Source organism: Ranitomeya variabilis, chromosome 6 (assembly GCF_051348905.1).
Source record: "Ranitomeya variabilis isolate aRanVar5 chromosome 6, aRanVar5.hap1, whole genome shotgun sequence".
NCBI lineage: Eukaryota > Metazoa > Chordata > Amphibia > Anura > Dendrobatidae > Ranitomeya > Ranitomeya variabilis.
The window spans coordinates 62,320,642-62,334,764 of NC_135237.1; the positions used below are offsets into that span (position 1 = coordinate 62,320,642).

Genomic DNA, 14,123 nt, shown 5'->3' on the forward strand with positions numbered 1-14,123 from the left:
AACAAATTTAAAGTGGCTGCTTATAAAAAAAAAATGAATAAATTAAATAAAGCTGACCCCACTAAAAATATGATGTCAAAATGGACAACCCTATTATCTCCCTTGAGGGAAACAAAGTTGAAATACTTTGGATTTCACTCCATTCGATCCTTTTTTTTTTCTTGATAGTTGATCAAAAAGCCTTGCATTACCCTAGTCCAGAAGGAACGTCAACAGTCTGAGGCCACTGGATCAGAGCACTGCAAATCTCCTAGATGCCACAGGTAGTAGGAGGTTCACTGGGCTTTGGTCCATTGGCCATCGACTACTGACCTGGCCACTGGACAAGAGTCCTGCCTATAATTTTGCTCAACTAGATTTACTTTTACCTGGGCAGGACCAGAAGTATCTGGTAGCCACTTATCTCCCTCTTTTCAAAGAGGGACATGATGAAAAATGGGGGTATGGCTGACTGCTCTTATACAGTATGCCTTGGGCTACGGTCACACGTTCAGTATTTGGTCAGTATTAGTGATGAGCGAATATACTCGTTATTCGAGATTTCCTGAGCACGCGCGGGGGTCCTCCGAGTATTTTTTAGTGCTCGGAGATTTCGTTTTCATCGCCTCAGCTGAATGATTTACATCTGTTAGCCAGCTTGATTACATGTGGGGATTCCCTAGCAACCAGGCAACCCCCACATGTACTTATGCTGGATAACAGATGTAAATCATTCAGCTGCGGCGAAGAAAACTAAATCTCCGAGCACTAAAAAATACTCGGAGGTCACCCGAGCGTGCTCGAGAAATCTCGAGTAACGAGTATATTCGCTCATCACTAGTCAGTATTATATCTATTTATTTAGATGCCAAAACCAGGAGTGGAATAGGTTGTTGAAATGGATAATAGAAACATGTCACCACTTCTGTATTTTGTACCCACTTCTGGTTTTGGCTACAAATACTGATGTAAAATACTAACCAAATACTGAACGTGTGAACGTGGCCTGGCCACACATATTAGAGTAATGTCAGATGAAACTGCTGATTTTTGGCGATGCGTCCCCTTAGTTTCTGCGTGCCCAGCTGTTTTCATCTTATGAGAGGTAAGATGCCTGAGGTGTCCCCATACAGAACACATGCATGTTTCGCCAAGTCAGGGGTGCAAGTGAATGTGAATGAGGGGTCAAGAGAGATAGCGGTCATGCGAATGAATATTCAAGTGAGTGGCATTTAATGTGTTAGGCCAGCCTAATGTCTAGTGTAATACTGAACATAAGAACGCTCATACACAAAACAAGCAAACTCTGATTTGTCGGCAGGGCACATCTTTTATGCTGTCCTAAAAATTATAATCTATCAACGGCACATCTCCTCATGCAAACAGGGACATGCTGCCAACACTATATATATGGGGACTGAACAATCTTAATAACTACCTTTCTTTCCTATATATCTTACATTAGCCCTAGTAAAAAGGCCTTTAAACGAGCTTCGATCCACTTGTCATATAGTCAAGTGATGTTGTTCTGGAAGAAAATCAGACTCTGAGAAAGATGTTCTATCTACCTTGTATATTTGTTGGCGCTCGCCTACTGTATCCTCACCCATCCCTTGTAGATTGTGAGCCTTCGCGGGCAGGGTCCTCACTCCTCCTGTACCAGTCGTGACTTGTATCGTCTAAGATTATTGTACTTGTTTTTTATTGTGTACACCCCTCCTCACATGTAACGCACCATGGAATAAATGGCGCTATAATAATAAATAATAATACTACACTCACCCGTTAAGAGTTGGGCAATGGTTGGAAAACAATCAGCACACCAATGGAATTCTAGTATGAACAGTGCACAAGAAGGCAGGAACGGTAGGGGCGCCACCACGGAAAAAAAAAACAAGTTTCGGAACCAATCTGGTTCTTTCCTCAGGTACAAGACATAGCAGAGTAATTGGGTTTATATAGTACGGAGTTCAGTTTGGACGCAATGAACTATGTAAACCTGATAACTCTGCTGTTATTTGTATCTGAGGAAGGACCAGATCGGTTCCGAAATGCGTTGGTCTTTTTTTTTTTTTACACATTAAATTTGATATATGTTTTTCTAGTCTCTGTGGTGGTGCTAATGCTGATGCTGCTTCCTTGTGCACAGTTATTCCTTGAATTCTAATTGTATTTGTTGACTCTGGGACGCTACAATGTAAATCATCTGAAGCAAATGAATAGTCCACATCCAAGCTTGACGTCTGGATGTGTTAATCTGTTTCAACATGCACTAATGTCTAGATGTGTGTGCGTGTGTGTGTGTGTGTGTGTGCGTGCGCGCGCGTGTATACTAGGAGAACCCAGATTTGCTAGATACTTGGAGATCGGGCCACCCAGTGACTTCTTGGAGGATAGCCTTTACCCACAGTAGCACTGAATGAGTTATTCTGTAGTTCGGTTTCTCAGTGCTCTTATAAAGGTAGATTAATCATATTGTGCTGCGCTATACATAGCTAGAGGAATGGTGTTTGTTGAGTCGTGAAGTACCAGACGTGTCACTATGGAAAGTCACACTGAGAAGAACACCCAAGGGAATGAAGACTCACTGCAAAGTGGCCGGCTAAGGAACAGCAGGGGGGCCGCCAGGATTTGCCAGCTCATAAGGGAGTTGCGTTTCATCCGCAAGCAGGTAAATGCTGAGATAACAACTGAATGACCTCAATCTGTTCTCTCAATTAAAATGCTGGGTTTTCCTTTATAGAGAACAGCATTTGATGCACCCGATTGTGTTTCTCCGCCATGACACTGCTGTACGATGCCGAGTCTATTAGTTACGGTATGTGAAAGTGTAGGTTGGAGGATAGGGATGTTTTCTGGATACATCCTTTCTGCACTGTGACTGTACAGGGTATACATAGTGTCCTTGACTATTATAAGTTCACGCAAAACTGGTCTCGTTGGAGAAGGCGTTAAATTTCAGTTCCTCGCATACTTCATTAATAAAAGTTCTAAATTCTCGAGTTAAAAGTGGCATAAAAATAGTCTGCAACTCAAGAATATCACTTCCCATCAGTGTTTATAGCCGGCTAAACCTAGCCATATACACAAGGATGTGTCCCTTCTACAAGAAGCATCTTTTTTTCACGTTTTTATTTTTTGTCAAATGTAATATTACTGATTTTGTGCTTCATAAATGAACCAGTACCTCCAGAACTGGAGCCATTCATTCCTATGCTGAAATAATAATAATTGTCTTTGTGACACAATTACTATACTCAATCTTATCTACTATAAAATTATCGGTATACTGACCGCCATGCCGCTGCTGATTGCTGGACCCCTAACCGGCATATGTTGCATGTTTCAGGCTTTTAGTTTGGAACTTGAGACCCCCAGTCAATATGGGTATTGGGTATATACAAACCTTTGCATGAATTCAGTTTTTTTGTTGTTTTTTAAGCCTTTCTCACACTTTTTTTTTTTTTTTTTTTTTACTTTTTTTGACCCGACCAGCTTCAAAATATTTGTTATTTCTCAGAACGCAGTTCAAAAACACTCGGACATTTTTTCTTTACATTTCTTGTGGAAATCCTGTAACGTGAGCCGGTAACCATGGGCAAGGTTTGCATTTCTTGCGCCCCAGCACGTTGCATGAAAGAAGGGGTCCTGGCTGGGCGTCATGAAGGCGATGCGCCTTGGTCGCATGATGCATTGACTTTTCTGGCCAGGACCTGATGTTAAAAAGTTTATGAAAGGAGACCACCAGTTCTTAACAAAGTATGCTTTACTAGGATTGTGGGTACACAACTTCTTGCACATTTCTTCATTAATACAGAGCATCTCAATACGCAGTCTCATTACTTCCTTGGCCTCACACATTGCTGCCTCTGCTCGTCTCATTTCCTTCACCACCACCCAGCTTAGCACCACAGTATAGCCCGTGAAAGTCATTCCCTCATTCCTTATCTGTTTCTCACAGAAGAGAGGGTTTGCCAATATGGTCGGACTCCGCTTCCAGCTCTCTGACGCTTAGGGAACTCCCACCAGGACACTCACTTCGTCTCACATTCTATTCCGTCCAGGCCTGTTACCATTAAGAGCAGTAAGCTAGTTGGGGGCCATGCTGCTAGGCATACCTTTTCCAGAACCTTCTCATTTGATCTCTCTGGTCGTTCTTCTGAGCCAGCACTGTCCTTCTCTCTGCTTATCTGTAATCTCTGTCTCGGTCTGTTGCTCAGGATCATGCTATCTCTGTCCCGGTCTCCTTTTTCACTTGTACAAAACACCCACTACATGTAGCCCTGCTGTGCACTCAGGCCAAAAGTCTGCTTTAGCTGAAAGCTAGGCCCTGTTTGAGCTTATAAAAGGAAACGATCTCTGTCCCTAGACCGTAGCCTCTCCCACTATGGGCTAGTCCCAACATTTAACTCTATCTTACCCAACTCACTGTCTGTTGCTGGGCAGAACTCTGCTTTCTCACAGTACAGTGCAAAACATTACAATACTCCACATCACAATAACGCATGGTATTACACACCCCACACTTTACATTATACATAGCACTGATGTCTTCAAGGGGGACCATGACAGTTTGTCCATCTCCTTACAATCCACTTTGAGGGTTTTATGTTTTGTTTTTTTATCCATCTGGTGAAACATCTGTTGGAAAGTATGTGTCACTTCTTTGAAGTTGATCCTCCTGAAGGAAACCTCTTTAAACTAGGCACTGCCAAATCAAAAGGCTGTGGAGAATGCTTCAGGTAAAAAAAACTATTAAATCTCTTCAGGAAACGCTTAAGGAAAAAGATCCTAAGTCATATTGCACGACTCGTTAAAGGGTTGATTGTGACTTGTAGGATCGCTACTTCCAACGGGTGGCGCTATAGAGTTAAGTCCTCTTTTTCTCAGAAGAGGCAATTTGCATAAGGAAAAAGAAAAACTCTCCCAAAACGCCGCCCCCGATTTTTTTTTTTTCCCTTTTGAATAACTTATTTTTGAAAGCCTGTGTGAACATAGCCTAAGTCCCTTGTCCTATGCACCTTAGGCTGTAAATTCTGGGTTCCTTATCCTTACTTTTCTCTACCAAGTGCTTTATGTACAGAGCTATACTGCACCTGATGGAGCAGGAAACTTTTTCTTCTTTTTTTTTTTTTTTTTCAGAACTGTTCAAATCTTGAGATTCCTTATTAAAATGTAAAACATTCCGAGTTATATTGGGGACCACACACTTCTGTAGATTGTGCATGTCTGCTCAGTAAAATTTCCAGGTTGTATGGAGACAGATTACGCGATGTACATGAGACCTCATCCGTGGATATTCTCTAATATAGCTTAATTGATTTTTAGTTTAGACTGTTTTCCTGCAGTGCCTTCTGTATGTCTGTCTCAGCCTGACTCCCAGCTCGGAGATCAGTGAAGGCCTGGTGAGGATTTGAGGTGGGGCAGGGGGTCACAAGTGTATGTCCATGTTTTGAATCGCATTCCTTTCCCAAATTAGAAATTCTTGACGATCAGTTGTTGTTTTCCTTTTTTTTCTGTCATCCACATGTAACCTATGCTTGTAAATGCAGTTTAATTTTAGGCCAATAATAGATTTATCACTTTTTTTGTCATAGTCTAGAATATTAGACAGTTCAATTATCTCTTACAAATATAAAAGACTCTTTTGTAAACTGAAGCCACTTGCAATAGTTGAAAACATTCTGGTGACATTTTAAGGCCTTGTTCAGAAGCGCGATTTTCCCATACGAGTGCTATCGTGTTTTTCAGCAATGCAAGTCAATGGGTCTGTGAAAAAATAATTGGACTGCACTCGTATGACATTTTCGTGGACTGTCAGAAGAGAGATTTTTTATTTTCATTTTTCCACGTACGAGAAAATTGAGTGACGCTCATACCACACTCTGATCAGAGTTTCTCATAGGCGAAAAAATCAGACTTCTGAATGGAACCTAAGTCAACCTCATCTCTGCCCCTCTTGGAAACGCCCATGAACTAAACTCCATGGGAGTTACATAAAACCTGCCCTTTTTTGGCTCAGGGAGACCTGGGAGAACAGAGAAGGATGGCAACTATCAATGAACAAATAAACTTCAAGTGATCTTCAAGAAAAATGAAAAAACGCTTCAAATGTGGTTGTTTGTTTTTTTTATAGAATCTGTATGAAACTGTGATTTTGATGCTGTTGTTTGTACCCTAGGAAGTGATAGAGAAGAAAAAAAAAAAAAAGAAAAATCCTAAGGTTAAGTTTGCATATTTTTTTCATATGGGTTTTGGAGTAGATTCTGCTCCAAAATCTACATTAAAAACTCTTCTATTATACTCACTGAGTAAACTTCCTATCGATAGCAATGAGAAAATAAATGTGCACATTCTGCTGTTATTTTAAGTGTAGAAAAAGATGCAACATCTCAAATCTTGAGGCAAACCACTCCAAATTTGATCACTGAACAAAGCAGGGAAAACGTATAATAATTGTCACACTCTGCACAAGAAAATTTAGTTTTTTTTTTTTTTTTATAAATGTACGTTTATGTTGATCTTTTACATATACTTTTTCCTCTTTATTAAAAAAAATCTGTCCTCCCCAAAACATGATTTAAAGGGGTTGCCAACTACTAGGACCACCCCTTCTCTTTCCTCATGTTTGCCCCCCGTTAGGCTATGTGCACACGTTGCGGATTGGGGTACAGAATTTTGTGCACAAAATCCGCATCTCCTGGCAGAAAACGCAGGTGCAGATTTGACGTGTTTTTTATGTGGATTTTGTGCCGATTTGATGCGGATTTTGTGCGGATTTAATGCGTTTTTTACCACTGCAGATTTCTATAATGAAAGGGTGCAGAAACGATGCAGATTCGCACAAAAGAAGTGACATGCTACTTCTTTTGATCCGCAGCGTTTTTCATGCGGAATTTTCCGCCCCATTAGCACAGCATTTTTTTTCCTATTGATTTACATTGTACTGTAAATCACTTTGCGGATCTGCAGCGTTTCTGTGCTGAAAAAACGCTGCGGATCCGCACTAAATCCGCATCGTGTGCACACAGCCTTAAAATAAAATCACCTATACTCGCCTCCCTTGCCGGCACCTTTCCAGCAGTGTCGGCACTCGTGTTCCCGGGGTTCACATGCGGTTATTACGTCACACGAGCCCCGAGCCCAATCACTGCAGGCGTTACTGTCCCCGCCTTCAGACGTATAAGTAATAAAGAGGAAGTAAGGGCTGTGTTTTTATTTTAATGGGGCCAAATATTCACACTGAGAAGGGGTGGTCCTAGTATTGGTCAACCACTTTAAACTACTTATACAGTCCTAAGGGACTCAGCCCCTATAAAACTATAATGTCTGTTGTCAGATTTTTTTTCTTTAGTCTAATTGAAATACAGTTTTAATTTTAAATGTAAATGAGGGAACCTTGGTACACCCTTGGTGTGGCCAAGGGCTCAGTGACCGTGCCACACCCTTGAGGGCCTTGATCAACTTGCCGCGCACCTCCCCTTTCTTGTGTGACAGCGCTCGCTTGAAGTGCTGTCTGCAATGAATCTCCAGCTCTGCATGTCCTCAGTGACACTGCAGGAGCTGAACTCACACACCGTGTCATTATGGGTGTACTCTCATCTGTTCGGAAAGTCTGCAGCTGCCATGTGCAACTTTGCTGAATGAGCAGGCACTGAAAACAGAAAAGAGAGATGATGGCGTGCCCACACTGACACTATGTGTGCGCGCGTGCCTTTCAGGCTCCTGCAGTGTCTGTGTGCACATGCATGGCCAATACTTCAACTCAGTCAGTGTTCATTCTGGGCATGTGATCATTGTCAATCAAGCTAAGGGGGAGGAGCATGGAATATTGATCGGGATGGTGGGGAATGCTCAAAGTGTGAATTGGGCCTAACCCTGCATAGACTGGTTATGTTTTTTTTAATTTATGGGGAAATATCCCAGGCAGAGGCCTCATTTTTATCTGTGACACCAGAGTATAATTAATATATAATAATTCTGCTACCTTTCTTTGCATGCATCACAAAGATCGACACTAAAGCCATAGAAAGTGACGTATGTTGCCAGATGGGGATGCTAATTGATCACACTCAGTAGCTTTTGTCAAAACAAGAAGCTTAATTTTTCAAATTAAAGTCCTGAAAATTTGATGGCCTGTACCTTGTATTAATCCTTCAGATGTATGGCCAGACTCCTAATTACGCGCAAGGAGTAATTTGGGATACAATTATATAACGCTGTGGGTCTATAACATGGAGTGAGCAAAGATTAATGTGAGATTTAGAGTAGTTGTAATTTGGAAGACCATTACTTGTCTGAAATCTTCTGATATTGGCCTCGGCTGATCATCTGATCAACGTGGGTTTGGCACCTCTTACCATGGGCCAGGTACAGACTGGGGCTGAAATTTAGCCCTGGCATTTGAAATCACACAGGCCCATGCTGTCCCCATCACCAGATGGGATATATTACTAAGATTACCCAGCGTGGAGGAAATCAAGATTTACTACAAGACCAATATTTCTAATGATACCCGTGGCAATACTGGGGTAAGTGACGGAGTCAGCGACTTTGTGCTCCGTCACAACTCTTAACAGTATGGGTGTCTTGAGAACACCAATTCTGTTATCAACGTAGCATACAAGGTGGCCCATGACCAGACAGGCCCTTCTGGTATTTCCCAGAATTGTCAGATGGCCAGTCCGGCCCTGTCGTGGGCCACAATCTGGTATCACCTGTCTAGCCATACAGTTCCCTTCAGTTCAGATGAATGCCCATGAAATGCAGAGACTCACTAGATTTGAGGAGCGAAAGCTTCTTTTACATAGCGGCTCTTCATTATCACTCATAGAGGGGGATCTTCAGGGTATGTAGATAGTGGTTTTCCTACTGAAGTGAAGCACATCTTTAGGAGTTACAGTGTAAGAACAAAATTATTAGGACACACGTCTTAATTATTGAATTCACGTTTCTCACTCGCCTTCAGAGGTCTATCAAATCTTGCCCCTTGTCTTGCAGGCTGCCTTTACTAACATTTCTAAAAATAAAATAAAAACAATGGCTCATTGTATGGACCTTAATGAATTTGAAGACGTCACCGATGTAACACATCAATTCATTTCATTTTTTTCCTCCTAAATATTCCACCATCACCTGTTAGCAGTAGTATTGAAAACTGGAAGCATTTAGAAATCACAGGAACTCGGCCACAAAATGGAGGCCACATAAAGTAACAGAGCTGGGTCATCGAGTACTGAGGTTTGTAGTGCATGAAAGTTGCCAACACTCTGCTGACTGCATAACTGCAGAGACCCAACCTCCTCTGGTATTAACATCAGCATAAAAACTGCTGGAAGCTTCATGGCAAGGGTTTTCATGGCCTAGTAGCTTCATGCAAGCCTTGCATCACTAAGCATAATGCCAAGTATTGGCTTGAATGGTGTAAAGCCGCCACCACAAGCAGTGAAAATGTGTTCCATGAAGTGACGGATCACGCACAACCATCTGTCTGATGGACGAGTTCGGGATTTCTAAGTGCCTTGACTTAAGTTTGGTGGAGGATGGATAATGCTATGGGGTTGTCGTTCACAGGTTTGGTCTATGTGCCAAGTTCCAGTGAAGATAAATCTTCATGTTTCAGAATGACAAAATATTTTGGACAATTTTATGCTTACAGTATTGTGGGAAAAGTTTGGGGAAGGCCCTCTTCTTTTCCAACATGATTGTGCCCCAGTGCACAAAGCGATGTCCATACAGGCATGGTTTGGGGAGTTTAGTGAAGAAGAACACAGAGCCTGGACCTCAACCCCATCCAGCTCCTCTGGGATGAACTAGAATGGAGATTGCAAAGCAGGGCCTCTCATTTAACATCAGCGTCCAACCTCATAAATGTTCTTCTGGATAAACGGGCAACTATTCTCCTAGACCCCTTCCAAAATCTTGCAGTAGATCTTCCCCCAAAGAGTAGAGGCTGGAGGAGCTACAAAGGAGCCAACTCACAGTGGCTGAAACAGGAGAGGGCCCCTGTGCAAGAACCCTACATGGGGCCCCTGGTTGTGTATGACAGAAGCCACTTGCTGATTTGAAGGTAGAAGTGGGCCCACTTACTACTTGGCTTTCTGTGCGGTGCGGCGCGGCTGCACAAGTTGCACCAGTGATATGTTCACCGCTGAACTCAACATTTAAAGAGGTTGTCCACTACATTATCATTGATGACCTATCCTTAGGAAAGGTCATCAATGTCTGATCAGTTGGGGTCCGACACCTGGCACCCCCCCGAACAGCTGTTCTTGGCGGCCGTCACCCGGAGATGCTCACTTGCCGAGTTGCTCAGTCTTCTGATAGTGGCCTTGGCTAGGTACTGCACATCCTCCTCCTATTCACATCAATAGAAGACAGTGGCCGCGGATGGGTACTGTCAAGATGGAGCTGCTCCGCAATTGAACGCCGGCGGACAATGCCAAGAACAGACCCGGCCGATCAAAGATTGATGATACATCCTAAGGATAGGTCATCACTGATAAAGAAGTGGACAACCTCTTTAATGCTGGTGGATATAGAATTGATTGTCATAAAAGTTCCTGTAATTGTAGTCTGTTCGTGTCCCAATACTTTTGTCCTTATAGTGTATGTCACATTAAAATGGAAGCTTACTAGTTTAACAAGGGTTTGTCGCCTTGTATTCTAATTTAGGCTAAGTTACCCTGGTTATAATGCATTGTCAAGGGGACGACAACCTTAACCAACCAACAAAGCTCCCTATGGGGTTGTCTCTTGCAGAAAACAGCTCCTTCCTGTACAATGGTGCATTATAGCTTTTTTAGTCTCTCCTTGCTCTTCCTCCTTCTGATGTACCTAAGGTTGGAGTCTGACCTCCTGAGCAGGAAAAAAGAAATCTACTTTTTGTATACCATAAAAGAACGGCCTGAAGAGAATTGGTCCTAGTGCAATAACCTAATACCCATTGTGTCCTGATTCAGCCATACAAGGCTAAATGGCACGTATCTAACATTAAATCAATGGTTTACATCCAAAGAGAAAAGCGGTGTCGGCCCATGTCGGTGCCCGTGTAGAACATGATCTACGGAGATCTAACCGCTCGCTGTGACTGCTGCGCCGTCGTGGAGTGCCCGAAATTACAGAACAACTAAAAAACATGATGTCAAATGAGAAATGATTGGCTGCGCTGTTTGCATTCGTCTATGAGGAGCCTCGTACGGCGGCTTACATCAGAGCTCGATGTTTCAGTTCTGGGGCATGTTATCTGCGCTGGAGCGGATATAATGTTCTCCTACTCTGAACATTAATGCTTCAAGTGGCAATTACTGCCCATAATTATATTTCTCCAAGTTTATCTGAACCAGGGGAAACATTGGAGCCTCTGTGATATGCAAAATTAAACCACAGCTCTAGTTCTTCTACCTGCTAGACATTGCAGGCAATTGCTATGTATATAAATATATATATACCGTGTATATATATATATATATATATATATATATATATATATATATATATATATATATATATATATATATAATATTTTTTTTTCTTTTCTAAAAGCAAATTAGGAAGTGACTAACTTTTATTTTGTAACTTATGTTATAAACGTCGGTTCGTTGCTGCTGGTATTTAGGAACAAACTACATGATGTGAATCCCCATATTATCAGTCATCATAAGTGAAAGGCGTCTAATACATAACATGAATAGTAATAATATATAAATCATACAGAAGCAGCACGGTGGCTCAGTGGTTAGCACTGCAGCCTCACAGCACTGGGGTCTTGGGTTCAAATCCCACCAAGGACAACATCTGCAAGGAGTTTGTATGTTCTCCCCGTATTTGCGTGAATCTAGATTGTGAGCCCCAATGGGGACAGCGATGATGTCTGTAAAGCGCTGTGGTTATTAGTGGCGCTATATAAATGAGTAACATAAATCCAGCAAAGTATTCCAGCAATGTAACACACCCAAAATTAAAGGGAACCTGTCACCAGGTTTGGCCGATATAAGAAACGTCCACCGCCTTTCAGGGCATTCTATAATGCTGTATCTTGACACAAAAAAACAAATTGAAAACCCAACATGTGCCCATGACCTCAACTTCTTGGGCTTTTTGATAAGAGCAGCGTCACTACACATTCATGATGAGATTTCTGTGGTTTTTTTTTTTTTTTCACGTCCATGTGATTAACCTGAGGGAAAAAAAATTAGAATTATCGCTAGATCTGGCTGCCAAGGTTTTTCTTGTAGGCTGGGTGAGAATAACCCAAAGGGCGGTGCAGGTAAAACTCACCAGGGACATTCCAAGAAAATTGGTTGAGGCTATGAAGTGGAAAGATTTGTATGAGACAACAGCTGTGTCTGAACATTTTGTGGTATGTGCTCTTAGCAATGCAGGGCCGGGTGAGCAAAATATAGAAAATGTAGATGTTTCCACATCATCGCCACTTAGGGAAATAATTTAATTTTATAGAGTGAGATATATACAGGAGGGCAGAGGGAACAAAACGTAGAGGTGGGGAGCCAAGTCATTACTAGGCCTTAATGGGTCCGGGTAAGGCTATATTCCCCTATTATTGGTTTACATTTCCATTCTAGAATATCTATAATATCATTTTTCTCAGTGCCATCTTCTGAACTATCTGTATATCAATCTCCTCTGGGAAGATTTTGGTTTGGGTAGTAAATAAGCAAAGACGACTAACCAAGTTTGATTCTTATGGTATAAGCATTGGTGGTCCATAAATCTTGAGGCATGTTCTGGGACATAACTATAGCAGGGACAAGGATTGCAATTGAGGTCCTTGAACCTTGGAGGCCTAAAAGATCATTTTGGCCCACCTAAAAAAGATTAGTACTATAAAACAACTGTGATAGTTGGGAGACCTGATGGATATTTTACATTGTGACCCTCAAAATTCAAGATTTACAACAAGGTCAACGATATTCTAAATTGAGTGTTTAGAGCTCTTTTACATGGACCGATGTAAACCGATCATTAATACAATTGTTCAGTCCCCATAAAGTTTGTGTAGGGTAGCAGTAAAGTTGGTGTGAATTTATTCGTAGGACCCGGGCAATCTGTCACGTTAGCTGGACGGGAGCCCTGAGAAAGGCCCTTTGCCTTACTTCTTTTGATTAGCCGACCTTGCATGACGTCACAACCGGCCGGCTAATCTAGAAAAGAGCCAAGGATTCCCAGGAGGTTGGAAGCCATTCTCTGGGCTCTTGCCCAGCAGCCAGAGATTACTGACGTTTCCACTGGATTTGGTTTTGTAAATTGATTCGCACCAACTCTAGTCGCAACACATCCTCTGGTTGCACGCGGAGACGTGTTACCAACAATTGTGGTTTTTAGGCCATTTGTTGGTGGATCATTCTCATTTTCCTGCTCCAATGGTTGGGAATGAGTGTTGTTATAAATGTTCCCTCAGCGATTACAGGCCCAAATAAAAAGGGCCCCAAAAAGTGATGGTCAAACATCAGAGAGCTTGACATTTTGTGCATCCATATGGTTTATTCTCTCTCCTACTTTCATGCTGTAGGCTCCATATCTGTGAATTTTCATACATGTTTAACAATGTGTACGTAGTCCTCGTCTTAACTGCGGCTTCCTGATTTTGTTTCTGGATGTCAATCCGATTTCATTCATGTTCCACTGATCTTGAATTGAATAAACTCTGAAGTGAAAAATGTTCTTCTGAGAAACAAATGTGCCTAATAAATCTGTTTTACAAATGGCTCTCTGAGCAGAGTTTTCCAGATAAACGGTGCGTTACTCGATTCGCACGACAACTTGTGAACGTTTTATTTTCAGGGGTTGAGTGAATGGCCAGACACATATCATGTTAGTTTATTAGTGGAACAGCTTTCTATGTAGGAGAATTACACTGAAGAAACTGTAGTTTGCTTAGCCAATGTTTTTCCTAAGGAAAAGGGCTTTCATTGGCTGTAAGCCATAATCATCAACATTAACAGAAATAAACACTTGAAATACATCGCTCAATTTGTAACGACTCTATATAATATACAAGTTTCACTTTATGTATTGAAGAATTGAAATAAATTAACTTTTTGATGATATTCTAATTTTGTGAGAAGCACCTGTATATGTGAATACATTGAAATAAATATTAATTGAGACTTGGCCCCTCATAA

The 14,123-nt window shown here is 41.7% G+C and overlaps 1 protein-coding gene across 6 annotated transcripts in view; it reads left to right on the forward strand.

Moving 5' to 3' along the window:
- Positions 1 to 14,123, forward strand: part of DIP2C (disco interacting protein 2 homolog C) — a 467,742-nt gene that overhangs the window by 24,048 nt on the left and 429,571 nt on the right. The gene's annotated exons all lie outside the window — the stretch shown is intronic.